The 27,865-nt window shown below is 44.2% G+C and overlaps 2 pseudogenes; both read left to right on the top strand.

Annotated features, from left to right (window-relative positions):
- Window positions 1-4,599: 4,599 nt before the first annotated feature.
- LOC119360260 lies at window positions 4,600-6,425 on the top strand (annotated as a pseudogene).
- Window positions 6,426-10,228: 3,803 nt separating this feature from the next.
- Window positions 10,229-12,276, top strand: LOC119361811 (annotated as a pseudogene).
- Window positions 12,277-27,865: the final 15,589 nt, after the last annotated feature.

A 27,865-nucleotide genomic window follows, 5' to 3' on the forward strand; every position in this document is an offset into this window, starting at 1 on the left:
AGCAGATCGGAAGGGACATCCACACCCGTATAAGTCGTGTTCCGCCTCCCCCAGAACTGATGTGGGACTAAACCCAACAATCCCACACACACATCGGTCACCATGGACCTTGTATTGCGCAACAAGTGGTATCATAGCCCAGGTGTCCAGAATGAATCTTGATGGACTCATGGGTGGTCGGTCATGGTTAGTGGGGTTGTATCATGGGTAGGAGCGCCAGTAGTCAAGCCCCGGGGATGTAGCCATGATGGTGAACCTCGTTAACAAATTTCGGTGTAGTGCCTCATGTGATTGCTTAATTCTCGGTAGATTGACTATGCGCCTTGGATTTTTTTAACACTTTTCTACTAAAGTGTGTGACCTCTGACCATGCGGCCAATGAGTAGTGAAGGCCAAGAAGTGGAACACGTATGTATAGGATGATCAGCATGCCGCAAATGCAACTAGTAGGAAGGATTACCCATGGAATCGTTAGTACAAGTAAGGACAAGTCTCCAACAGGAGAAGCCTCTCACCAATGGAAACTAGCCCCATTTCCTAATAGGAATTTCAGCTTCTACTTTCTCCTTGACCCCTTCCCGGATGTTATCTAGCTATTTAACATGCACTAGCTAAATACCCATACGTTTCAACAGGGGCTACTTTATTTTAGTGGTTCCGCATATGAGAATTTTGATTGGGTTGAGACTGAGATATGATATGGGGAGAGAATTCATATGGTAAGATATGGCATGTCTGAGTTTGTGTACATGAAATTACATGGTTTGATTTTGTTGTTTGCTTGCAAGGGATTTCTTGCTATTGGTGATTTATTTGATTTTCGTCGGTTGCTTTGGAAGGGATTTCTTACCCCAGAAAAGAGGAGGTGGGGTCGGTTCGGAATAATAATAATGAGACTTATCACGTGGTTTGAAAAAAAATCCATGAGAGGGGCATCTATCGCTAGGAGGGATGGAAGCCATGGAAGCGAAACAAGGAATCACCCTTTGAATAATAGAGATATGTATTCCGAGATACTTAAAAGGAATAGATCTAATGGCACTGGTAAAATTATAGGCATACTCCTCTTGCCTTTTGACTTCCCAAAGTTACCTCACTTTTAAGTGTCGCTAATTATTGAGGTTTGGAACTTTAATTGTATTTGTGAATTTTTTTTCAATTTGAGCGTATTCTTTAACCATACATCATCGTTCCCCTCTTGTGTTTGATAATTAATATTAATAATTAAGCATATTCTTAAGGATTTACCGTGAGTAGGGGTGTCATGGACATGGAAGTTGGTATCATACGTCAATAGCTCGGTATAGTTGCACCGCAACTAGTGGGATGTGATATTTGTGAAACATCATTGATAATTCTTTGATCTGACCACTTCTTCCAATATGGTTGATTATTCTTTGATCTGACCACTTCTTCAAATACGGTTGATTATTCTTTGATCTGACCACTTCTCCTACCTCTCTATTATTTACTTAAAGACTAGTAAGGAAAGAAGATTGCCCAGCCAATTATACCTCAAGATATATACATGCATGCACCCACATTTACTATCATTCTTCAAAGAAGCAACATCACACTTTTTCTCTAAAGCGGCCTATAACCATGAATTGAGTAGTGATGTCCAAGAAGAGGAAGACGTATGTAAAGGGTGATTGAGATGTCGGACAATAGACTACTAGTAAGGACAAGTTCTGGAGCGTCATGCAACCACACACTAATTAATTAGCATACAATAGCGTACTCCATATAGAAAAATTTCATTATTGCAATCACTATCTAATCTTGACGTTACTTCCTAGCTAACTTCCTGCTGCTAAGAGCAAATAATTGCATACATTGAAACACCATCCGATTTACTTATTTATCTTGTAAGAAATATCTTTTTTAAAGAATTATAAGTACAATGACATACATAAGATAAATACCACGAATTCTTATACTTTTAGTGCAGTGCACTTTTGTTTCACCAAACTTCCAGAAGTTGGAACAATGAACTTGTCTTTCTTTTCTATGTTTATATAGTGATTTGTTGCCGCAGATCTGGTAGTTAGTTTCTGTTTCCAAAACTTTTCTCTTTATCCCCCATGAGGCGACAAGGAAGATCCAACGTCTCGCCATACACCACCAACATCGAGCTGGCAGGTTCCACCATCCTCTGCCAGCCTCAATGGCGGTGTGAGGGGTGGGTAATATCAATGCATTAACCTCGGCTCGTAGATAGTTTGGGGTTAGGGTCCCGCAGAGGTGTGTTAGTGGTGGTGATGATGATTACGTCGACCTGATGAATATGGTTCCATCAAGCATCCCATCTCAATAGTATTGATGGCTCAATGGCATAGATTCCTACAGACCTCTCTGGTTGCTTGGGCTAGGGTATGCAAGGTTTGTCGGCAAGGCTACGACGACCTTCCCTTTGCAATTTCGCACTTCAGCATCTTCACCACATTAGTGTGGCCTTCGGGGCTGGCATGAGGCCCATGAGTAGTTTTGGAGGTTTGGCTCTTGGATATGCGGCTCTTGCAACGTTAACATCTTCTCCAAATTGTCTGACGAGACCACATTGATGACTTTCAGTCCACAATCAACAATGATAAGTTGGCTCTGGTGATGGAGCAGCAATGAGGGCGTGGCGTCGGGCCATTCGGGTGGTAGATGAGGATCAACCCTCCAGGTAACTCGATGTAATCTTTTTTTATCGAGGGGTGTTTGTACTGCTGATTTGGTTAATATATATAAGGTTTTTTTGTCAAAAATAAACCTAAATGATAACGCCCACATATGTGTCCTTATCAACATGCCCACATGCACTCGATGTCATTCGATTTATTTGCACGAATTTTGAAGCAGTTGCCATCTGGGTCGAGAGCCTTTAAGCACCCAACATCGTGTGGGCCGTATCATTTAGTGTCACACGTGTGGGCGCTCCTCGCCCGAATGGATACAGGATGCTCGGCCGAACGTGTGAGCGAAACTGCTCTTCGCCCACATGACGCTCACACGGCGATAGATGGCAACTACATGTATGCATATGTGGCAAGTAGTTAATCACACACGGCAACTATTGTTTACCATACATGTCAACTATGACTTAACCACACACGGCAACTACAGGTGTGCATATGTGACAACTAGTTAATCACACACGGCAACTATGGTGATTATATATGGCAACTATGATTTGACCACACGTGGCAACTCCAATTAGTTACACATGGCAACTACATTTAATGATATATGGGAGGCATGGCAACTACAGTTAATTTCACACAGCCAACAATACACTCATACTCCTGTGTCCGTTTTTCAAATGGCAATTGTTGTCCCAGCTCACATTTGCATATTCACCTTCTTCAGTTATCTGTCAAAATAAGTGCTTAGTTGATGAATTGTCTTTGCGCATTCTCCTCCAAACTAATTCATACGGCATGGATCTAGGTACATACTTTCTCCCTCCGCGTCTGGCATGCTATGTTCCATTTTTTTTCATAAACTATCTCGCAGAAAGATGCAAGCAAAGACCCTTATTTAGATTGAGAAAATTTTGTGCATGCAAATTTATTAAATGCCACATTGAACTTTAGCGTCACGTCAACAACGGCGAGACCATTAAAATCAGTGTATTGTTGGCCTCATTTGTGGTCTGAATTAAAAAATGGAATTGTAGAAACAATCATTAAGCTATTGGCTTGGCGTCAGTGGTGATGTCATCGGATGCAATCTAGCCCTGAGAGACTCCGATTGAATCGTGTTGCATATGTTCCGTTGTGCCCTTAAGGCATTTGAACTGAACCGTTCTCTTTGTGTGATACAAACGTACTCTTTTTTCTAGCTGTTAAATGACAGTTGGTGTTGTGGATGATTCTAGTAACTTTTCTTGGTTTCTATTGCGGGCTTGCAATAAAATGAAAGAATGGATTTGAGAGAAGGAGAGGGAGACTCGTGGTTAAGTGGGAAAGATGAGATCACAAGAGTAGACGAGCAGTTTTTGACGAGAAGGGAAACATACACTTGTCAAACTTCCCAAGATATAATGATTAATTAATGCCAAACTTTACGTGGGTAAAAAAGCTAGTACAACTTTGTACTAACTAAATCTTTTCGTTAGTGCTAGCATACATGTTTCTCCTTGAAAGAGTTTTTGGAAGCTAACCCCTAGCTACAAAGGCCTTCCTCGTCTCGCTGCAGGCTAGGCCATGGGCTCCCAAGTCATATAAGATGGAGAAAACTCCAAGGTCCAAGATGTAATATCATTTCTTCTGGAGTTTTTTCTTGTAATGCTAGTATATTTTAATATAGAGCCTCAGGCTCTCCAGAAAAGAACCACATATGCAGGGTCATAGAAACCTAGAAATTTCCATGGACCAGATTGTAATTTTTATGTTTCTCACAGATATTCTTGCAATGCTAAATCTATTTTAACATAGAGCCTCGGGCTATTATGAAAGAAAACCAATAAATATAGGTTGTTGAAAGTTAGACCAAAAAAACTATAAAAGCATGACCCAACAGAGCCTCTTAGACGCATCAGCAGGTTGAACATTCCCCAGTGCACCCAGCAAAGAACGTTGGTAACGTACATACGGTGCTCATCCATCGACCATGGCTGCAAGAACCAACGGAAAGATGGTCATTCGAGAGCATGGTGAAGGCCCTGCGTCGATGCTCGCCATCGGCACGGCGAACCCGACGAACCTCTTGCTGCCCCAAGACGTGTTCGCCGACAACTTGTTCCGTGTGACCAAGAGCGAGCATATATGCATTCATTATTTCCCTTGGATTGACAATAATCTGCATGTTTTTTTTTCTTAGTCGCCAGCTGACGCGAGATAACTACTACCAATCGCCTCGCAGCGGAATCTTTAATGAAAAAAGAAGAAGAAAAGAGTTTTGCTACTCCTACGTAAAAATTCTTACAAAACTTACGTAGGTGCTGACCTAACCTGATTCGGTTGGAAAAAATAGGCCCAGACCCACACTGTGAAATTCAAGAAGGGGAGGGAGCTTTGCTACACCTAGGTAAAACTACTTATAAGAAACTTACGTAAGAGCTCATTAGTAGGTGAGGCCAACCACATGAAATTTATGGGGGAGATGACTAGTTGGCGAAATCGTAAGTTTATGTAACATTTTCACAAAACATAGGTCTATGTAGCATTTTTGCGATAAAAATGTGAGGATGCATGCGTTTTGTCCTTTTGTATTTCCAGGTCAGAACACGGGCATTGAGAAGCGCCACTTCCACCTGACCGAGGGACACTGGCCACCCACCCGGAGCTCCTCGACAGGGAGCTGCCATCCGTCTCGATGATTAAGGGAGACACTGACGCACGCATAGAAATGGCCGCCACCGCCGTGCCGAAGCTCGCGCAGTCCGTGGCCGCCAAGGCCACCGCCCCGCCACCGACATCACCCACCTCGTCTTCAGCACCTACTCAGCGTGGGAGGCCCCCAGTTCCGACCTCAAGCTGGCCACACTCCTCGGCCTCCGCCCCACCGTCTGCCGCACCATCCTCAGCCTCCACGGCTGCTACGGCGGCGGCAGGGCGCTCCACCTCGCCAAGGAGCTTGCCGAGAACAACCGCGGCGCACGCGTCCTCGTTGCCTGCGCCGAGACGACCCTCGTCTGCTTCGGCAGCCCCGACGGGGCCAACCTCGTTGGCCATGGCTTGTTCGGGGACGGCGCCGGCGCCGTCATCATCGGCGCCGGACCCTTCGGCGAAGGCGAGCGCCCGCTCTTCGAGATGGTCACCGCCACGCAGACGACGATCCCAAGGACCGAGCACGTGCTCGGCATGCAGGCCACGGCAGGCGGCATCGACTTCCACCTTGCCATCCAGGTGCCGATGCTGATCGGACAGAACGTCGAGCGATGCCTCCTCGACGCATTCGACGGGGATGCTCCGGGTTCCTGGAACGAGCTCTTCTGGGCGGTGCACCCGGGTGGCCGTCCCATCCTGGATAACATAGACACGGTGCTCAAACTGGAGCCAGGTAAGTTGGCGGCCAGCCGGCATGTGCTCCGCGAGTACGGCAACATGAGTGGCGCCACCATCATCTTTGTGCTCGACGAGCTGCGCCGGCGTCGGAAGGAGGAGGATGGTGGGCATCTGCTGCCGGAGTGGGGCGCATGCTGGCCTTCGGGCCGGGAATCACCATCGAGACCATGCTGCTTCGCTCTCCACGCTGATCGATTTCAGGGAGAAATCTATGCTACTACAAAATTGCATATACTACCGTATGCGTATCGTACTTATACTTTGTGTGCGCGTTTGTAAAAATGCATGCATGCATGCACACGTCAGTCAAGTCAAAGAACACAAACCACGTCCCATATATAGCACGATAAAAATGTATGAGACGAGTGATTACGTTACCTCGGTGCAATAAAATGAAGACCTCCAAAAGGAGATGTATTATAGGTTGTATATGGCTAAGGAGATGTCAATATTAAGACCTCCAAAAGAAAATGTATCTATATAGGTTGTATTGAATATTGACCTCCAGATATGTCCATGTGCGTTGTCAGTAATGTAAATGGAGATGCCGCTACAAAATACATCCTGAAATAATTGCAAATATTCTGGGTGATATTGGACATGCACTGGCGAAATTTATGAGCTCGTTGCATCAATGTAGCGGGACAAAATTCAGTAGTGTAACGCGGGAGATGGAAAAATATCACGAACGAGGCTTCAAGAGCTCATGAATATGAACATTGACTGGTCTGAGATTAAAAAGAATAAGGTAAAATGGATGAGTTGTTGTATCACGAGGAGATGATGTGGATGCACAGATCAAGGATTTAGTGGCTGAAGGAGGGAGATCGTAATACAAAGCTTTTCCATGCAATGTCAGTGTGGCGAGCAAGAAGAAAAATATATTAAGAAATTAGTAGACTTGCATGGAGTTGAGCATGGCGGAGATGACATGGGGGCCGCGACCAAAGCTTATTTTCAGAATATATTCTCTGCTGATTATACTCTTGAACCCACTCCTGTTATTCATCTAATACAGTCACACGTTGCTGTTTACTTGGGAAATAATATATGTACACAGCTAAGTTTAGTAAATACATTATTTATGGCGGCACAATTAATTTATTCATCCACTCCACACAAATAAGCTAGGACCATGTGCAAGTGAAAAGCCACAACAATGTGCACAAGTCACAACTGAAGTTAAGAAGAGAGTAACTAAGAGGATGTTTTAGCAAAAACTGTTGTAAAAATAATCCATGTGAAGTATATAAATAAGGCATTCTATTTGTGCTTAAAGTACCAGAGACACATGTAGGAAAAATGATATGAAGAGACGGGGAGATGGAACCGTGAAGCAGGGAGATATAATGTTTATATTTTTGTCAAAGTAATTTTAAGTGAGATGAGCTTGCTTCAACTAATTTGGATATATCTTGCAAAAACAGCATCGTCGTATAGCCAATGACAAACAGCTAAATGACTGCCTCAACTAACCTCAAGCACGACACTTTTTCCATTTGAGATTGCTTCTACAACGATTTTCACATTGTATGACATTGTTTTGGTTACTTTAGAAAATATGCAATAGGAAAAGTCCAAGATTAGTACAAAGTCCATGGTTTAAACATGAGCCAAAAGCACTAATACTATCAGTTTTTTTATAATCTTATACCGACAACACAAGACAATTCATATAGATACATGTTCACCACATCGTGGCTGTGTTTCTACAAATCATATATGTCGGTCATATTTGAATGATAGTTAATCGAATATCTTTTGAAGAAATAAAATACTCCCTCCGTCTAGGTGTGTAAGTCATTTTACGTTGCGCACCGTGACCAAGGTGGAGGGGAAAACGAGAGAACTTAATGTGTTTTTGCTAATTAATAACAATGCGTGCAACGAATTGACCAATGCATGTCGTGTTTGGTAGTCCCAAATCATTTAAAGCATGCATGACCCACATCTCTTATTGGTTGATATGTCACGAAACAAGGAACGAGATGAGAGTTAATGTACCGCGCCTAAATGTTTTGGGATTATTTGGTTTTGGTAAGATGACTTACACACCTAGACGGAGGGAGTATATAAAATCTAGCCGTGCAAATGCGCGGGGCACACTTCTAGTTCGTTTTAAAATATGAGGATATGGGGATGTGGCTCACACTGGACCACATTTTCTCTTTCTTTTCGCTCTCTCTTCATCCATCAATCACATGCATTTGACAGCACAATTAGACAATAAAGTACTCTCTTCGTCCGAAATTACTTGTCGTGGAAATAGATAAAAGTGGATGTATTTAGAGCTAAAATATGTCTAGATAAAGCGAGGAAAAGAATGAATGATTGGACAGAAAAATATTCTTCCAGTGGAGCTAAGAAGACACTAATTAAATCAGTGGCCCAAGCGATTCCCACTTTTGCAATGAGTGTCTTCAAGTTCTCAGCAACCCTCTGTGAGGAGCTCATGCACATGACCAGAGACTTTTGGTGGGGAGTAACTTACAAAACGTAAAAGCCAAGGAGGTATGGGATTCAAAGATCTTAAAGTTTTTAACCAGGCTCTTCTCGCTAGGCAAGCCTGGCGACTGATTGCACATCCTGACAGCTTGTGCGCGAGAGTACTTAAGGCAAAATATTACCATGGGGCTGATCTGCTAGACACGGCGTTTATTCATAATGCGTCGCCGGGTTGGCAGGGCATCATGCATGGTTTGGAACTCCTTAAAAAAGGATGTATTTGGCGCATCTGCAACGGAAATAGTGTTCGCATTTGGAGAGACAATTGGATCCCGAGAGGAAACATGAAAATAAACATGAACCCAACAAGGTCCCGAACTCGGTGGGTAGCAGACCTCATCGACCAGGAGAGTCACGCTTGGAAGGAGGACTACATCATGCGTATATTTACACGCGAAGACGCAAATGATATTTTAAGTATCCGACTACCAAATTATGATGATGAGGATTATATTGCGTGGCAGCCCGAAAAAAATGGAATTTTCAGTGTTCATAGCGCATATCGGTTAGCCATGGACGAAAAGGGTTCTGGGGTGATTGGGTCCAGCCACAATACCCAAGGAGATCGCAGTATTTGGAATAATATCTGGAAGACAAATGTACCCCAAAAAGTATGTATTTTTACATGGAGACTAGCATCAGAGTCACTGGCGGTTCAAACTAATAGATTTCGTCGCATCCCGGGCCTCACCCCGATTTGTAATGTATGTGGGGCCGAGGATGAAACAGGCTTCCATATGGCACATCGATGCACATTTGCAAGGGCCTTGTGGCACGAACTCAAGGAGGCATGGAACCTGCCCCCTGAGCAGGAAGTAGAATATACTGGAAGGGATTGGGTCCTAATCTTGCTAGATAAGGTGAGTGAAGATATGAAACAAAAATTTATGCTATTTTGGTGGCGTGTTTGGCACCATAGAAATGACGCGATCTTCGCAAAAGGTAAAGCGAAAATTTCCCACTCTGCTCGTTTTCTGCAAAACTACCTTGCAAACATCCGCTTGATTGCGGAGGGAACTTCTGAGATAGATCGAAAAGGGAAAAGTCCGATGGTTAACTTGCCATCAGTGCAACAACATGATCATACAAAGGAAAAAGGATGGACAATGCCAGAGCTCGGATGGGCTAAGGTCAATGTTGATGAAAGTTTTTTGGAGGAAAATAGGAGTGGAGCCTGGGGAGCTGTGATTCGAGATCATGATGGAAGAATTATCTTATCAGCTTGGGATTATATACCGCGGTGCAATGGAGCGGACTGCGCGGAAGCCATGGCTTGCCTAGAAGGACTAAGGATGGCAATGTCGGGGACGAATCTACCCTTAGTCATCGAGACGGATTGCAGCTCGGTGACAAAGGCGCTTATCCTCTCGTCTATTGATAGATCGGAGGTTGCAACAATTGTAAAGGAGTTTCAAGCCATGAAAGGGAACAGAGAAGTAAAAGTTTGCAAAGTAGATAGAAGGGACAATAGGTTAGCTCATAGTCTTGCCCAGTTGGGGCGTAGAGAGTTGCGTGGTGGGGTTATGCAAGGCTCTGTGCCAACCTGCGTGTTGAGTGAGGCCTTGCACGATTGTACGAACTATGTTTCTCTACTTAATTAATACAACTCTCTATTTCAAAAAAAAAATGTCTAGATACATTCATTTCACCGACAAGTAATTCGAGACAGAGGGAAAACATGATGAACGACGTCACTGCTGACCGGATCTAAATTAGACAATCATGGTGCACTATTTGATACGGCCCCACTCTTAAAAAATAAAGCCCTCAAACTTGGAATCTCACATGCCAGTCGTCGGTCTTCACGTGCCTAAGAACTAGCGGTACAGTACGCTGAATGGTGAGTGCTAACCACCAAAAGAGGAGTTATCCTGTCCCTGTCCACGCTGCCCACACACTGATTAGATTCCCACTCACTCTGCACCGTACGAAAGCTTGAATTTCTTTTCTTTCCTGCCAGAAAACCAGAGCCTCGATCTGCATCGGCACCATCCCCAGCGACGGCATGCGTGCCGTACCCGGCGCAGGGGCACGCCACCCCGATGATGAAGCTGGCCAAGGTCCTCAACTCCAGGGGCTTCCACATCACCTTCGTCTACACCGAGCACAACCACCGGCGCCTCGTCCGCTCCCGCGGCCCAGGCGCCGTCGCTGGCCTCGCGGACTTCCGTTTCGTCACCATCCCCGACGGCCTGCCGCCGTCGGACCCCGACGCCACCCAGGACCAGGCGTACGTCCATCTGCTACTCCACCATGACCACCTGCCTCCCCCACCTGAAGAACCTGCTTGGTGACCTCAACAACAACAGTGCAACACGGACGCCGCCGGTGACGTGTGTCGTCGCAGACAGCATCATGAGCTTCGCGGTGGACGCCGCGGCGGAGCTCAGCGTGCCGTGCGCGCCTGCGGTTACATGGGTTATTACAACTTCCGTTTCCTCATAGACCAGGGCCTTACTCCTCTCAAAGGTACCAATAAACTTCTTGAAGTGGGTGTATGTCGTACCTCTGTCACAGCATAGATTTTATTTTGTGATGTGTAGTAACAAGCGAGGTTGAATGCCTGTTGTTCGGTTTGATGAGCAGGTGAAGAGCAACTGACGAACGGCTACTTGGATACGCCGGTGACAAATGCTCTCGGGATGAGCAAGCACATGCGCCTCCGCGACTTCCCGTCCTTCGTCCGCACCACAGATCGGGATGACATCCTGCTCAACTTTATGATACACGAGCTAGAGCGGGCGAGCCGTGCGGACGCCATCATTGTCAACACCTTTGACGAGTTCGAGGAGCCGGCGCTCGACGCCATGCGCGCCATCCTCACCCCGCCGGTCTATACCATCGGCCTACTCAACTTTGTTGTGGAGCAGCTGGTCCCCGACGGCGGCGATCCGCTCGCCTCGATTCGTCCTAGCCTTTGGAGGGAAGACCGGTCCTGCCTAGAGTGGCTCCGCGGCAGGGAACCCCGGTCCGTGGTGTACGTCAACTTTGGGAGCATCACCACCGTGACCAGCGAACAGCTGGTGGAGTTCGCCTGGGGGCTGGCCAACTACGGCTACGACTTCCTTTGGATCGTGAGGAACGACCTGATGAAGGGCGATGCCGCAGTGCTGCCGCTGGAGTTCCTGGAGGCGACCAAGGGCAGGTGTTTCTTGGCGAGCTGGTGCGAGCAGGAGGCGGTGTTGCGGCACGAGGCCGTGGGCATCTTCTTGACGCACTACGGGTGGAACTCGATGATGGAGGGGCTCGCCGCCGGGCTGCCAATGCTGGGCTGGCCCTTCTTCGCCGAGCAGCAGACCAACTGCCGCTACGCGTGCGTGGAGTGGGGCGTCGGGTTGGAGGTCGGCGACGACGTGCGCCGGGAGGTGGTGGAGGAGAGGATAAGGGAGGTGATGGGTGGTGGCGAGGCGGGGAGGGAGATAAGGCGGAAGGCGATAGAGTGGAAGGAGATCGCCGTCCGTGCGACGACGCGACCTGGTGGCAGATCGTTGGCCAACCTTGAGGTTCTGCTCAAGAATATACGTGCACCACCGTTGGATCATCCTTCTCCCGCAATCATGTGATTAACCAGTGCCCGGGATTAACCAGGATCAGTGAGTGACATGCATGTTATCAGTTTTGGGGATTTAGAGTTCAAGGTACGATTTAGACTGGTGGGACAAGCTCTAGTTTTGAAACATAATTTTCTCTTCCTACATTCGTATGATTGTGGGACAGTACATTTTTCATGTTGTTTCTCCCAATAAATGGACGTGTGTGGTTATGTTCTGAGCAACTTTTTTGCCGACAATGTACCAATGTTTTTAAAAAATAAGCGACATGCTTCGTTTTATACAGGTAAAATAATAAGAGATATAATTTGACCACACGAATAAACTAGGGCAACTCTCCGCGTGACGGTGAGCCCAGTTTTGTCCCATCGTGTATGCGATGCTGCACAGAAAACGCCATGGGAAAAGGCAACGGTCCGTCCCAGCCATGTGCATGCCCGCACGAAGTGGGACATGGTGGATTGGTGCTTGTCCCCGCCATTTTGTATTATTGTGTTTTTCTATCATTCGATGGAGGCTTAATTTTGAAAATTCCAAAACTCAAATGTCCAGTTTTAATTTTTTTCTGAATTTCTTTTACACATGTGAGATTCCTTGAAGGATGTAATATGTACGTGTGTAAAATTTCAGGATGAAATATCTTGAATTGGGAGCTGCATGAAAAACATTCATGGATTTTGGTGATGAACAATACTCATGGAGGAAAATTTACCAAATAAGCTTATCTTTTTGCTAATTGTTGTGCTAATATAATCCTCCGATGTCTCTGCTCGCCCTAGCCTTTTCTATGTAATATACTCTCATTTGCCCTTCCCCGTAATATCTGGTTCGCGCTCCGCCACTGCATGCCACAAGAAACGACCGAAGAAACAGTTAGTACCATACCTTGTAGCAGAGCTAAGAAAGCCGATACGAAGGAGTACCATCAAAATTTGTCAAAAAAAACTGGCACAAACCATGAAACTAATCATAGGGAGGAAGCGATGCGAGGCACCGTGAGCGGCAGGCGCAAATGCCCTCGTGATCGTCGCGAGAACCATAGACTGCCGCCTCAGCCTACCCCTTTCCCCGGTCTACCGTGCGCTGACAATGCCACGTATCCCAATGGCGATAAAATGCAGAGGCCACGCTTACTAGTAAGTAGGCCCAGATAGAAAAAGCCCTGGACCATCGGCTAAAAATTACAGTCCCACTCAACCCTTAAAGCCCAAAGTGAAGACATCTCTTCAGTTCCTGCACACAATCCAGCGAGACCCTGTCAAAATCATTGGATACAGTCCAAAATTGCCGTCCTCAATAGATCTGCCTTTGTCAATTGTAATTTCCTGTTTTGAAAGTCATCCTACAAATGTTGATGCTGATAGGTTAGCCAAGTTTTCTTTTTTTCTTGATCAGGGTTGACATGTTTGGTTGCTACAACCTCATGATCCCTTCTGTATTCCTCTCCTTCGGGAATTTGATCAATAAAGCTTGGGTTTCCTCTAAAAAAATTGACCGTGGGCCTTTGAAACTTTAGGCAGCATAGTGAGTTAAATGATAGTGCATTTTCTATTGGGTCACATTCAGACATGAGCCTCAAAATATGGCTGAAATTCCAATGGGTGTTCACCTCCGAGTCTTAGGTGGTGTCATTTTCCAAGTTCAAAAAACAATTGGCAGCCGGCTCGGGAGATTCAACAGCAATGGCAATGGCTTGGCTTATAGTCACCCTGACCACCAACCGCGTCCATTGTCCCTCCGAAGCATCACCTGCTGACAAGCCCGCCCCCACCGGATCCTAGGAACCCGTAGAATCTCGGGTGGACCGCATCAGCGATCTTCCGGATGCCATCCTTGGGGAGATCATCTCGCTTCTCCCCACCAAGGATTACTGCCGCACCCAAGTCCTCTCAATTCGGTGGCGCCCTCTTTGGCGCGCGGCGCCCCTTAATCTCGACTGTCGTCAGCTATCTGTCTTTAATGATTTTGAACTCCCCAGAGCCATCATCTCCTCCCACCAGGGCTCCGTTCAAAGCCTCTGCATCCCGTCATGATACCTGAGAAAGCATACCATGCCCTACATGGTGGACGCCTGGCTGAAATCCCCTGAATTCACAGAACTATAGTTGCTTGAGTTCTACTATTCCCCAGGAAATCACCTACCAGATACCGAACGCCATGTACTTGTGCCCTCACCACCAATGTCCATCTCGCGGTTTTCCTCCTCTCTCCACACCGCTACCTTTGCGTTGTGCTACCTACCAGACAATCTAGTACTAAACCTTGGACTCCGATTTCGCAAAAGAACTTTCACTTGTGCGGGTTCGTATATCGGAGGCCTCATTGCACAGCATCATCCACTCCAGTTGCCCTGCCCTGGAGTGCTTGGTGCTTGTTTTTGCAGTTACAATCGGCTGTCTCCAAATAAAGTCGCCTACCCTTGTAAGAATTGGAGTTTCTTTTGATGGAAGGCATCTCATCATCTAAGATGCCCCTTCACTTCAAAGGTTGATCCTTGATTCTAGTTATTCACCGTCGCAAATAACCGTCATCTATGCGCCTAAACTGGAGACCTTGGGTGTAATACATGATCTCTGTGCTCATTTCAAGATGGTGTTTGGCTCCACAGTTATTCAGGTACTGTATATTATCATCGACACTTGTAACCATAAGTTGCATTTTAAATTTCTGAGCATAAGTTTTATATCATCTTGAAGTACACATTTTGTACTAATATTATGTTCTATGCTCAATGAAGAGTTTCTCCATGGATAGCCTATCAATGGTGTTGGATTCTGTCAAGATCTTATATATCCAAATGAATAGTTTTGATCTAAACAAGATTATTGGCTTGCTGCAATGCTTTCCATGTTTGGAGAAGTTGTATATAAAGGTGATAATTTCACGCATGTTGGAAGCCTGCATATAGTGTACTAGAATTAACCGTTCAGTTGTTGCTCTTTCAACACTCTTTTTTAGACATTAACTGTTTTCAATCTTCATGTCTATTTAGGCAACTAGACGGGGCAAGAAAGTTATAACCAATCAATGGATTCGTAAGCACCGGGATTTTCTTACTTCTCATGACATTCAATTGAAGACAATAACGCTAGAATGATATGTAGCCAACCATGCAAACACTAGATTTGTCACATTCTTCCTGCTGAATGCGAGGTTACTATTGTCCATCAGGCTTAAGTTCATCAGCAGCTTGGTTTTGACGGATGGGTATGTCGAAGAGCAAAAAAAGGAGTTCCATGTGGACAAAAGAGCTTCTGAACGTTTCGGGCTTCTATTTACAACATCGTGTGGTCACAATCCAGTAAATTTTACGACCCAAGATGTTCATTCTATGGACCTAATGGATCCATTTGGCAGTGACTGCCGAAAACAGTGCTGGAGTTAGATGTTGTTGCCCTTTTCAATCTAGGTTTTGTCTAAACCTGATGAACAATTAACCCTCGTGCTTTTGTACAGTTTGTAAGCTGGAGTTAGATGTTGATTCCCGTTTCAACTCGACTGTGACTGTCATATTTTCTTTGAAACAAGGCAAATGGCTTGCCATTCGTTTAATTAAGAGTGAAATACTGTAACAAATTCGAACCAAGGGAAATAACATCACTCTCGCCGACTGCTTGAGCTCACTGTGCATTAAAGAACCCAAGTGATTAGCCCCCACCAGCACCCACAAACTTATTTTGAACTAGCACACCAAATGGGCTGTAGATTTCGATTCTGGCATTTGAGACCCATGAGGAAAAAGCCTATCCAAGGTGGTGTCAACTTACTAGCTAGTCAACAAACGATTCTGCCTACCAGCCGTTGGATTGACATCCAACATCTGTCGTGTATCATCTATCTCTTCTCTTCTTCCTCCAGACGCCCAAACCAAACCACCCCGTCGGTTCCGCCTACTCCCGCCTCCCATGGCTGGCTGCGCCTCCGCCGCCCTACCGTACCCTCCAACGTTGGCCAATCCCTCCCTCTATTCCCCCACACGTCATGTTATTCTCTAGCGATGTCAGCCCCAGCACGCACCCACACCCAAACCAGCAACCCTCGTACTCTCCTCCACCTGCAACTGGACAGGCGCATCTTCCATGGCTCCTGTTCGTTCCATCCGAGGCCTCGCCGTCGTCCTCCGCCTTGTTTAGCTCGCTGTGCGCGGTGTGCAACCCTCTTGCGTTGTCAACATCGTCAACAACCAAGAGGAACAAGGAGATGACTGTACGTGGAGATGATGACAGTAGGGACCCACCAGCGTCATGGTAGTATGCAAGCAAGTGCTTCGTTATTACAAGCCCAAAAAATGGTTCCTCCTAATGGTTGGATATCTGGGGCTGATACGTCTCCAACGTATCTATAATTTTTGATTGCTCCATGCTACTTTATCTATTGTTTTGGACTATAATGGGCTTTATTTTCCACTTTTATGTTATTTTTGGGACTAACCTATTAACCGGAGGCCCAGCCCAGAATTGCTGTTTTTTGCCTATTTCAGTGTTTCGAAGAAACGGAATATCAAACAGAGTCCAAACGGAATGAAACCTTCGGAAACGTGATCTTCTCACCGAACGTGATCCAGGAGACTTGGACCCTACTCCAAGGAGTACCAGAGGCGGTCACGAGGGTGGGGGGCGCGCCCTCCCCCCTTGGCGCGCCCCCCTACCTCGTAGCCCCCCCTGACGCTCCACCGATGTACTCCTTCCTCCTATATATACCTACGTACCCCCAACAGATCGGGGACGGAGCCAAAAACCTAATTCCACCGCCGTAACTTCCTGTATCCACGAGATCCCATCTTGGGGCCTGTTCCGGAGCTCCGCCGGAGGGGGCATCCACCACGGAGGGCTTCCACATCATCACCATAGCCCCTCCGATGAAGTGTGAGTAGTTTACTTCAGACCTTCGAGTCCATAGTTAGTAGCTAGATAGATTCTTCTCTCTTTTTGGATCTCAATACAATGTTCTCCCCCTCTCTCGTGGAGATCTATTCGATGTAATCTTCTTTTTGCGATGTGTTTGTTGAGACCGATGAATTGTGGGTTTATGATCCAGCTTATCTATGGAAAATATTTGATTCTTCTCTGAATTCTTTTATGTATGATTAAGTTATCTTTGCAAGTCTCTTCGAATTATCCGTTTGGTTTGGCCAACTAGATTGGTAGTTCTTGCAATGGGAGAAGTGCTTAGCTTTGGGTTCAATCTTGCGGTGACCTTACCCAGTGACAGAAAGGGTTGCAAGGCACGTATTGTATTGTTGCCATCGAGGATAACAAGATGGGATATTTATCATATTGCATGAATTTATTCCTCTACATCATGTCATCTTGCTTAAGGCGTTACTCTGTTTTTAACTTAATACTCTAGATGCATGCTGGATAGCGGTCGATGAGTGGAGTAATAGTAGTAGATGCAGAATCGTTTCGGTCTACTTGTCATGGACGTGATGCCTATATACATGATCATTGCCTGGATAACCTCATAACTATGCTCAATTCTGTCAATTGCTCAACAGTAATTTGTTCACCCACTGTAGAATACTTATGCTCTTGAGAGAAGCCACTAGTGAAACCTATGGCCCCCGGGTCTATTCTCATCATATCAATCTCCATCACTTTATTTACTTGTTTTTGCTTTTACTTTTTACTTTGCATCTTTATACCAAAAATATTATCTCTATCAGATCTCACCCTCGTAAGTGACCGTGAAGGGATTGACAACCCCTAAGTGTTGGTTGCGAGTAGCTATCGTTTTGTGCAGGTACAAGGGACTTGCGTGTGGTCCCCTACTGGATTGATACCTTGGTTCCCAAAAACTGAGGGAAATACTTATGCTACTGTGTTGCATCATCCTCTCCTCTTCGGGGAAATCCAACGCAAGCTCGAGACGTATCAAGAAGAATTTCTGGCGCCGTTGCCAGGGAGGCTTACGCAAAAGTCAACATACCAAGTACCCATCGCAATCCCTATCTCTCGCATTACATTATTTGCCATTTGCCTCACGTTTTCCTCTCCCCCACTTCACCTTTGCCGTTTTATTCGCCCTATCTTTCCCAATCTCCTCCTCTTTTTCCCTTTGCCTTTTGTTTGCTCGTGTGTTAGTTTGCTTGTTCGTCGTGATGGCTCAAGATGCCACCAAATTGTGTGACTTCACCAATAAAAATAATAATGATTTCCTTAGCACTCCGATTGCTCCTCTTGCCAATACCGAATCTTGTGAAATCAATACTGTTTTGTTGAATCTTGTTATGAAAGATCAATTCGCCGGCCTTCCTAGCGAAGATGCCGCTACTCATCTGAATGGCTTCGTTGATTTATGTGATATGCAAAAGAAAAAGGATGTCGATAATGAAGTCATTAAATTGAAGCTATTTCCTTTTTCGCTTAGATATCGTGCTAAAGCGTGGTTTTCATCTTTGCCTAAAAATAGTATTGATTCTTGGAACAAGTGCAAAGATGCTTTTATCTCTAAGTATTTTCCTCCCGCTAAGATTATCTCTCTTAGGAACGATATTATGAATTTTAAGCAACTTGATCACGAACATGTTGCACAAGCTTGGGAGAGAATGAAATTAATGCTATGTAATTGTCCTACTCATGGTTTGAACTTATGGATGATTATTCAAAAAAATTATGCTGGATTGATTTTGCTTCTAGAAATATTTTAGATTCGGCCGTGGGAGGCACTTTTATGGAAATCACTTTAGGAGATGCTACTAAACTCCTAGATAATATTATGGTTAATTATTCTCAATGGCATACTGAAAGATCTACTAATAAAAAAGTGCATGCTATAGAAGAAATCAATGTTTTGAGTGGAAAGATGGATGAACTTATGAATTTATTTGCTAAGAGTGTTTCTTCTGATCCCAATAATATGCCTTTATCTACCTTGATTGAGAATAATAATGAATCTATGGATGTGAATTTTGTTGGTAGGAATAGTTTTGGAAACAACCCGTATAGAGGGAATTTTAATCCTAGGCCTTATCCTAGTAATCCTTCTAATAATTATGGAAATTCCTACAACAACTCTTATGGAAATTTTAATAAGATGCCCTCTGAATTTGAGAGTAGTGTTAGAGAGTTTATGAATTCACAAAAGAATTTTAATGCTTTGCTTGAAGAGAAATTACTTAAAGTTGATGATTTGGCTAGGAACGTTGATAGAATTTCTCTTGATGTTGATTCTTTAAAGCTTAAATCTATTCCTCCTAAGCATGATATCAATGAGTCTCTCAAAGCTATGAGAATTTCCATTGATGAGTGCTAAGAAAGAACTGCTAGGATGCGTGCTTCCAAAGATGCCTTTATTAAAGCGTGTTCTTCTAATTCCTATGAAAATCAAGATGAAGATCTAAAAGTTATTGATACGTCCCCTATTGAATCTTTGTTTTGCAATATGAATCTTGATGAAACTGAATATGATCTTCCTTTACCTAGGAGGCGTTCTAAGAATTCGGAGTTTTCAGATCTTAATGATGAAATTGATCAAAGTGGGATTGAAAGAAATAGAAATCTAGATGTTGCTAAACCCACTATATTGGATCTCAAGGAATTTAATTTTGAAAATTGCTCTTTAATTGATTGTATTTCCTTGTTGCAATCCGTGCTAAATTCTCCTCATGCTTATAGTCAAAATAAGGCCTTTACTGAACACATTGTTGATGCATTGATGCAATCTTATGAAGAAAAACTTGAGTTGAAAGTTTCTATCCCTAGAAAACTCTATGATGAGTTGGAACCTACTATAAAATTAAAAATTAAAAAATATGAGTTTCATGCTTTGTGTGATTTGGGTGCTAGTGTCTCTACTATTCCCAAAACTTTGTGTGATTTGCTAGATTTCCGTGATTTTGATGATTGCTCTCTAAACTTGCATCTTGCGGATTCCACTATTAAAAAGCCTATGGGAAGAATTAATGATGTTCTTATTATTGCAAATAGGAATTATGTGCCCGTACATTTTATCGTTCTTGATATAGATTGCAATCCTTCATGTCCTATTATTCTTGGTAGACCTTTCCTTAGAACGATTGGTGCAATTATTGATATGAAGGAAGGAAATATTAGATTCCAATTCCCTTTAAAGAAAGGCATGTAACACTTTCCTAGAAAGAAAATAAAATTACCATATGAATCTATCATGAGAGCCACTTATGGATTGCCTACCAAAGATGGCAATACCTAGATCTATCCTTGCTTTTTGCCTAGCTAGGGGCGTTAAACGATAGCGCTTGTTGGGAGGCAACCCAATTTTATTTTGTGTTCTTTGTTTTTGTTACAGTTTAGTGTTAAATTTTATTTGTACTTTCTGTTTAGATGTGGTTTTATGTTTTAATTAGTGTTTGTGCCAAGTAGAACCTATAGGATAAGCTATGATGATAGTTGATTTGATTCTGCTGAAAAACAGAAACTTTGCGCTCACGAGAAACAATTCAATAAATCACAGGAACGTGATTTTGCATTGATTCTTTTTGCTGCTAATCAATAAACAAATTTTCCAGTACGTACTATTTTGGTAGAATTGTTTGGGTTCCATAAGTTTGCGTTAGTTACAGATTGCTACAGACTGTTCTGTTTTTGACAGATTCTGTTTTTCGTGTGTTGTTTGCTTATTTCAATGCATCTATGGCTAATAAATTAGTTTATAAACCATAAGGAAGTTGGAATACAGTAGGTTTAACACCAATATAAATAAATAATGAGTTCATTACAGTACCTTAAAGTAGTCTTTTGTTTTCTTTCTCTAACGGAGCTCACGAGATTTCTATTGAGTTTTGTGTTGTGAAGTTTTCAAGTTTTGGGTGAATTCTTTTGATGGATTAAGGAGTGTCAAGAGCCTAAGCTTGGGGATGCCCATGGCACCCCCAAGATAATCCAAGGACACCAAAAATTCAAAGCTTGGGCATGCCTCGGAAGGCATCCTCTCTTTCGTCCACTTCCATCGGTAATTTACTTGGAGCTATATTTTTATTCACCAACATGATATGTGTTTTGCTTGGAGCGTCTTGTATTATTTGAGTCTTTGCTTGTTAGTTTACCACAATCATCCTTGCTGTACACACCTTTTGAGAGAGCCATACATGATTTGGAATTTGATAGAATACTCTATGTGCTTCACTTATATCTTTTGAGCTTGATAATTTGCTCATAGTGATTCACTTATATCTTTTTGAGCGTGATAATTTTTGCTCTAGTGCTTCACTTAGATCTTTTAGAGCACGGTGGTGGATTTGTTTTAAAGAAACTTGATCTCTCATGCTTCACTTAGATTATTTTGAGAGTCGTTAATAGCATGGTAATTTGCTTAATGTTAATATACTTGGTGTTCAAGATATGTGAAACTTTCTTTTGAGTGAGTTGAATACTAAGATAAGTTTGATGCTTGATAATTGTTTTGATATATGGAGGTAATAATATCAAAGTCATGCTAGTTGAGTAGTTGTGAATTTGAGAAATACTTGTGTTGAAGTTTGTAAGTCCCGTAGCATGCACGTATGGTTAAAGTTATGTAACAAATTTGAAACATGAAGTGTACCTGGCTTGTGCATCCTTATGAGTGGCGGTCGGGGACGAGCGATGGTCTTTTCCTACCAATCTATCCCCCTACGAGCATGCGCGTAGTACTTGATTTTTGATGACTTCTAAATTTTTGCAATAAGTATATGAGTTCTTTTGACTAATGTTGAGTCCATGGATTATACGCACTTTTACCTTTCCGTCATTGCTAGCCTCTTCGGTACCGTGCATTGCCCTTTCTCACATTGAGAGTTGGCGCAAACTTCGCCGGTGCATCCAAACTCCGTGATACAATACGCTCTATCACACTTAAACCTCCCTATATTTTCCTCAAAACAGCCACCATACCTACCTATTATGGCATTTCCATAGCCATTCCGAGATATATTGCCATGCAACTTTCCACTATTCCGTTCATCATTATTATGACATACATTACTTTATTCATATTGACATTGCATGATCATGTAGTTGACATCGTATTTGTGGCAAAGCCACCATGCATTATTTTTTATACATGTCACTCTTGATTCATTGCACCATCCCGGTACACCACTGGAGCCATTCATATAGAGTCATACCTTGTTCTAGTTTCGATTGTAATCCTCATGTTGTAATCAATAGAAGTGTGATGATCATCATTATTAGAGCATTGCCCAAATAAAAAAAAAGAGAAAGGCCAAAAAAAAGGAAGGCCCAAAAAAAGAAAAGAAAAGGGCAATGCTACTATCGCTTTTTCCACACTTGTGCTTCAAAGTAGCACCATGTTCTTCATGTAGTGAGTCTCATATTTTGTGCTTCAAAGTAGCACCTCGTTCTTCATGTAGTGAGTCTCATATATTGTGCTTCAAAGTAGCACCATGTTTTTCATATAGTGAGTCTCATAAGTTGTCTTTTTCATACTAGTGGGAATTTTTCATTATAGAACTTGGCTTGTATATTCCTACAATGGGCTTCCTCAAATGCCCTAGGTCTTCATGAGCAAGCAAGTTGGATGCACACCCACTAGTTTTCTTTTGTTGAGCATTCATAGCTCTAGTGCATCTGTTGCATGGCAATCCCTACTCCTCATGTTGACATCAATTGATGGGCATCTCCATAGCCCGTTGATTATCCTCGTCAATGTGAGACTTTCTCCTTTTTTGTCTTCTTCACACAATCCCCATCATCATATTCTATTCCACCCATAGTGCTATATCCATGGCTCACGCTCATGTATTGCGTGAAGGTTGAAAAAGTTTGAGATTATTTAAGTATGAAACAGTTGCTTGGCTTGTCATCGGGGGTATAGAAGTTGGGAACATGTTTGTGTGACGAAAATGAAGCATAGCCTAACTAAATGATTTTGTAGGGATGAACTTTCTTTGGCCATGTTATTTTGAGATGACATAATTATTTTGATTAGTGTGCTTGAAGTATTATTATTTTTATGTCAATATGAACTTTTGTCTTGAATCTTTCGGATCTGAATATTCATATCACAATTAAGAAGATTTACATTGAAATTATGCCAAAGTATCACTCCGCATCAAAAATTCTCTTTTTATCATTTACCTACTCGAGGATGAGCAGGAATTAAGCTTGGGGATGCCTGATACGTCTCCAACGTATCTATAATTTTTGATTGCTCCATGCTACTTTATCTATTGTTTTGGACTATAATGGGCTTTATTTTCCACTTTTATATTATTTTTGGGACTAACCTATTAACCGAAGGCCCAGCCCAGAATTGCTGTTTTTTGCCTATTTCAGTGTTTCGAAGAAACGAAATATCAAACGGAGTCCAAACGAAATGAAACCTTCGGAAACGTGATCTTCTCACCGAACGTGATCCAGGAGACTTGGACCCTACTCCAAGGAGTGCCAGAGGCGGTCACGAGTGTGGGGGGCGCGCCCTCCCCCCTGGGCGTGCCCCCCTACCTCGTGGGCCTCCTGACGCTCCACCGACGTACTCCTTCCTCCTATATATACCTACGTACCCCCAACAGATCGGGGACGGAGCCAAAAACCTAATTCCACCGCTGTAACTTCCTGTATCCACGAGATCCCATCTTGGGGCCTGTTACGGAGCTCCGCCGGAGGGGGCATCCACCATGGAGGGCTTCTACATCTTCACCATAGCCCCTCCGATGAAGTGTGAGTAGTTTACTTAAGACCTTCGGGTCCATAGTTAGTAGCTAGATGGCTTCTTCTCTCTTTTTGGATCTCAATACAATGTTCTCCCCCTCTCTCATGGAGATCTATTCAATGTAATCTTCTTTTTGCGGTGTGTTTGTTGAGACCGATGAATTGTGGGTTTATGATCCAGCTTATCTATGGAAAATATTTGATTCTTCTCTGAATTCTTTTATGTATGATTAAGTTATCTTTGCAAGTCTCTTCGAATTATCCGTTTGGTTTGGCCAACTAGATTGGTAGTTCTTGCAATGGGAGAAGTGCTTAGCTTTGGGTTCAATCTTGCGGTGACCTTACCCAGTGACAGAAAGGGTTGCAAGGCACGTATTGTATTGTTGCCATCGAGGATAACAAGATGGGGTATTTATCATATTGCATGAATTTATTCCTCTACATCATGTCATCCTGCTTAAGGCGTTACTCTGTTTTTAACTTAATACTCTAGATGCATGCTGGATAGCGGTCGATGAGTGGAGTAATAGTAGTAGGTGCAGAATCGTTTCGGTCTACTTGTCACGGACGTGATGCCTATATACATGATCATTGCCTGCATAACCTCATAACTATGCTCAATTCTGTCAATTGCTCAACAGTAATTTGTTCATCCACTGTAGAATACTTATGCTCTTGAGAGAAGCCACTAGTGAAACCTATGGCCCCCGGGTCTATTCTCATCATATCAATCTCCATCACTTTATTTACTTGCTTTTGCTTTTACTTTTTACTTTGCATCTTTATACCAAAAATACAAAAAATATTATCTCTATTAGATCTCACCCTCGTAAGTGACCGTGAAGGGATTGACAACCCCTAGGCGTTGGTTGCGAGTAGCTATCGTTTTGTGCAGGTACAAGGGACTTGCACGTGGTCTCCTACTGGATTGATACCTTGGTTCTCAAAAACTGAGGGAAATACTTACGCTACTGTGCTGCATCATCCTCTCCTCTTCGGGGAAATCCAATGCAAGCTCGAGACGTAGCAGGGGTCCACGCCATTGTCAACGTAGTCAATAAACTAGAGAATTACACAACGAGCGGCTGACATGAGGGACCCATCAGGTCGCGCAGTTGTTATTTTTATACTAGTTTTAGAGACGGGTCAGGGTAACAACGGGGCTGTGTGTGGGTTGTGGCCCGTCTAACCAGGGTTTTATTTATGTTTACCACACCATGAGCCCAGTTGTGCTTTTTTCTTGCTGAAAATGGCTAGCCCAGTTCTATTTTTTAAAAGAAATACCCAACCGAGGCCTCCTTGCTTTGTCAGCCCTGCTGGGCTGCAAATCTTACAAGACGAGGAGAGTTTCATTCGGCTTGCCCAGAAAATGGGCTATTAGTAATGAAAAATGGGATGTACATTTTTAAAACACATCAAACCAGGAATTTGTTTCATTTTTTATTTCAAGATTTTAAAATCCATTGATTTTTATGCATGGACAATTATTTGGATTTAATATTTTTATAAATTTATTTTTCAAATTAGTTTGAATATGATTCAAAATTTCGGGATTAAAAATAGTTGACCGCACCGAAATATACAAAATATCGTATAATTTTTAACCGTGGCCACAATATGGGTTGTAGTGCTAACAAAAAGAAGATGGGCTCCAAAAAAATCCTTAAGAATTAGTAAATGGGTTGTAAATTATTAGAAATAATGGCAGATGGGTTGTATGCTGTTTTCCATACATTTGAGGCTGAATTGTGCGCCTACTATAGGTTGACGCGTACGCTTTCCTAAAAAAAGTTTGACGCACACGCAACGTCGTGTCAACTTAGTCAACACACAAGAGGAGTGACTGTTGGATGTCCATCCAACGACTGTCGTGCTTCTTCAATCTCTGTTATTCCTGCTCCGGCCGCTCAAACAAGCGCCGACGAGCCTGCCTGCTCCCTCCTCCTGCGGCCGGCTGTGCTGCCACGCAGGCCTCACTAACACACCGTACTTCCATCGCTGGCCTAGCCATCCCTCTACTCACCCACACCTGTTGTTATTCTCTGGCACGGCAGACAAACCAGTAAGTCCTCGTACTCCCCTCCGCGTGGGAAACAACTGCCAAGTCTTCCCTGGCTCCGTGGCATTCCCTTCATAGGCCTCATCGTCGTCCACTGCCATGGTGCTCTCGTCGCGACGTGGTCAACATGGTCAACGAACGACATCCATCGGAAGTGGACTGCACATGGAGAGGCTGACAGCTGGGTCCATGGCCGCACGTAAGGAAATGCCTCCTTATTACACGCAAATTAATGATTCCTCTACCTGACAGCTGGGACCCACCGGAAGGGCCTCTGTATTTCGCCAAAAAATGTTCCCCTCACTGATAGCTCGGACCCACCAGCTATATCTTCGCACGCAAGGAAGTGCCTCCTTATTACGCACAAAAAAATTGAATACTCCCCTGCTAGTTGGGACCACCACAGTGGGAGGCTGACTTGTGGGCCTACTAAGTTGACGCGCACGGAGGACTTTGTCAACTTAGTCAATATGAATGATTCTAGCTCCAGTGACCGTACGATATCCATCCAATGGCCGTAGTGATTCTTCAACCTCGGGTCTTCTTGCTCCAGCCGCCCAAACCAGCACCGGTCGTGCCACCTGCTCCTGCCTCCGATGCCGGCTCTGCTACCGCGCAGGTCTGACCGCCCCATCCTACTCCAACCTCTGGCTAGTCCATCCCTCTACTCACCCACAACCCCTGTTATTCTGCGGCGACGATAGCCTCACACCATAGCTGAACCAGTCAACCCTCGTACCCCTCTCCGCGTGGGTATCCACTACCGCGTCTTCCCCGGCTCCGTGCCGTCCCCTTCCTAGGCCTTGCCTTCGTCCACCGCCTTGGTGCTCTCGGCGCGGCATGATCAATGTGGTCAAGGAACGACTTCCATCGGAAGAGTACTGTACGTGGAGAGGCTGACAGCTGGGTCCATGGCCGCCGCAAGGAAGTGCAACCTTACTACGCGTAAAATAATTATTCCTCCACCTGACAGTGGGGACCCACCGGACGGGCCACCATATTTCGTGAAAAAAAACGTTTCCCCCCTAACTGCTGGGACCCACCAGCTACATCTTCGCACGCAAGGAAGTGCCTGACAGTCGGGACCCACCTGGTCAAAGCGTACATTGCATTGTCATTCTGGTCGCGAACGTGTACGTACATACTAGTCGATCGATCTTTCTGCAGGCTGCAGCGATGAACCGTGGCCGAGTAAGGAAGGGCACGTGTCGTAGTAGAGGCGCGCACGTGTTGTAGTAGAGGCGCGCAGATACCGTGTACATGTACATACAGCCAGAGTGCAAGAAAGTAAATACGGCCACGTACGTACATACGGGCGGGGTCTCGAATGCCTACTCGCGCATACATACGGCAGGGCTCGTGTGCATGGAGAGGCAGCGACGACGTCATGTTCATCGGCAGCCAACCAGCTGGGTCGGAACGGAGAAACTGTGTTGTCATGTTCATCAGGACGCAACCGGCTTGGACGGAACAGCCAATTGAAACGAGGCTTGGCATACCGCAGAACGGAGGAAAGAGCCTTGTGTTCAACCACCTACGATCGAAACGGGATCCTGTTCATCGGGAGGGGTCTGGCGTACGGCAAAACAGAGGAAACAGACTTGTGTTCGAGTGCCTACGGTCGAAACGGGGTCCTGTTGATCGGGAGGGGTGTGGCATACCGCAAAACGGAGGAAACAGACTTGTGTTGGAGCGCTACGGTCGAAATGAGGATCCTATTCATCGGGAGGGGTGATACGTCTCCAACGTATCTATAATTTTTGATTGTTCCATGCTATTATATTATCTGTTTTGGATATTTAATGGGCTTTAATATGCTATCCTATATTATTTTTGGGACTAACCTATTAACCGAGGGCCCTGTGACAATTTCTGTTTTTTTTGCCTATTTTAGAGTTTTGTAGAAAAGGAATACCAAATGGAGTCCAAACGGAATGAAACCTTCGCGATGATCTTTCTTGGACCGAAAGCAAACCAGAAGACTTGGAGATGAAGTCAGAGACGCAACAAGGAGTCCACAAGGCAGGAGGGCACGGACCCACCCTCGTGGGCCCCTCGTAGCTCCCCTGACCTAGTTCCTTCGCCTATATATATACGCTTATACCCTAAAAACATCAAGATAAG

The sequence above is a fragment of the Triticum dicoccoides genome, chromosome 2B, assembly GCF_002162155.2.
Source record: "Triticum dicoccoides isolate Atlit2015 ecotype Zavitan chromosome 2B, WEW_v2.0, whole genome shotgun sequence".
Classification (NCBI taxonomy): domain Eukaryota; kingdom Viridiplantae; phylum Streptophyta; class Magnoliopsida; order Poales; family Poaceae; genus Triticum; species Triticum dicoccoides.